This window comes from Cebus imitator, unplaced genomic scaffold (assembly GCF_001604975.1).
Source record: "Cebus imitator isolate Cc_AM_T3 unplaced genomic scaffold, Cebus_imitator-1.0 Scaffold24, whole genome shotgun sequence".
NCBI classification, from domain to species: domain Eukaryota; kingdom Metazoa; phylum Chordata; class Mammalia; order Primates; family Cebidae; genus Cebus; species Cebus imitator.
The window spans coordinates 12,833,648-12,835,286 of record NW_016107339.1 but is presented as its reverse complement, the minus strand read 5'-3'; the positions used below and the strand labels follow the sequence as shown (position 1 = coordinate 12,835,286).

At 41.7% G+C, this 1,639-nt stretch overlaps 1 protein-coding gene across 1 annotated transcript in view; it reads left to right on the top strand.

The window, feature by feature from the left end:
• Nucleotides 1-1,639, top strand: part of KIFC1 (kinesin family member C1) — a 10,815-nt gene that overhangs the window by 1,924 nt on the left and 7,252 nt on the right. The gene's annotated exons all lie outside the window — the stretch shown is intronic.

The window sequence follows — 1,639 nt, the reverse complement described above, 5'->3', positions numbered from 1 at the left end:
TTTAGTGGGGAGCACATATTCAGGGCAATATGAATCTGTGTCTCCTGGGTTGAAAATAAATTTTTTTTTTAAATTTAAAATTGTATTTATTTGTACTTTTTCCAAGAAATAAGCTTGAATTTGAAAATTTCTTTATATTATTTTGCTTTTTAAACTTTTTGTTAAAAACGAAGAAATACACATGTTAGCCTGGGCCAATACATGTTCAGGATCATCAACATCATTGGCCTTCACGTCCACATCTTGTCTCACTGGAAGATCTTCAGGGGCAGTAACACACATGGAGCTGTGACCTCCTGTGATAACAATGCCTTCTTCTGGAATACTTTTTGAATGACGTGCCTGAGGCTGTTTTATAGTTAACTGCTTTTGTAAATAGAAGGCGTATACTCTAAAATAACAATAAAAAGTGCAATTCAGCTGGGCACGGTAGCTCATGCCTATAATCCCAACACTTTGGGAGGCTGAGGCAGGCAGATCACGAGGTCAGGTGTTTAAGACCAGCCTGGCCAACATAATGAAACCCTGTCTCTACTAAAAATACAAAAATTGGCCGGGCACGGTGGTGGGCACCTGTAGTCCCACTTACTTAGGAAACTGAGGCAGGAGAATCACTTGAACCCGGGAGTCAGAAATTGCAGTGAGGGGAGATCATGCTATTGCAATCCAGCCTGGGAGACACAGTGGGACTCTGTCTCAAAAAAAAAAAAGTACAATACAGTAAATATATAAACTGGTAACATAGTCATTTATTATTATCAAGTATTATGTACTATATATAATTGTGTGTGTGTGTGTGTGTGTGTATATATATATATATTTTTTTTTTTTGAGACAGAGTCTCACTCTGTCGCCCAGGCTGGAATGCAGTGGCACAGTCTCGGCTCACTGCAACCTCCGCCTCCCAGGTTCAAGTGATTCTTCTGCTTCAGCCTCCCAAGTAGGTGGGACAACAGGCATGTGCCACCACACCTGGCTATATTTTGTATTTTTTAGTAGAAATGGGGTTTCATCATATTGGACAGGCTGGTCTCTAACTCCTGATCTCGTGATCCGCCTATCTTGGGCTCCCAAAATGCTGGGATTACAAGTGTGCACCACCGTGCCCAGCCTGTGCTATACTTTTATACAACTGGCAGTGCGTTAGGTTTGTTTATACCAGAATCACCACAAACAGGTAAGGAATGCTATGACATTACATGGCTATAATGTCAGTAGGCAATAGGAATTTTTAGCTCCATTATACTGTTACAGGGCTACTGTTGTATATGCAATCTGTCATAGACTGAAATGTCATTATGGGCACATGAATGTATTAACATAGCATTTACATTGTATTAGATATTACAAGTAATCTAAAGATGATTTAAAGTATATGTGGCTGGGTTCAGTGGCTCACACCTGTAATTCCAGTACTTTGGGAGCCTAGGTGAGGGGATCACCTGAGGTCAGTAGTTCGAGATCAGCCTGGCCAACGTGCTGAAAACCTCTCTACTAAAAATACAAAAAAAAAATTAGCCGGGCATGGTGGCACATGCCTGTAATCCCAGCTACTCAGGAGGCTGAGGCAGAAGAGTCGCTTGAACCCTGGAGACAGAGGTTGCAGTGAGCCGAGATCACACCATTGCACTCCAGCCTG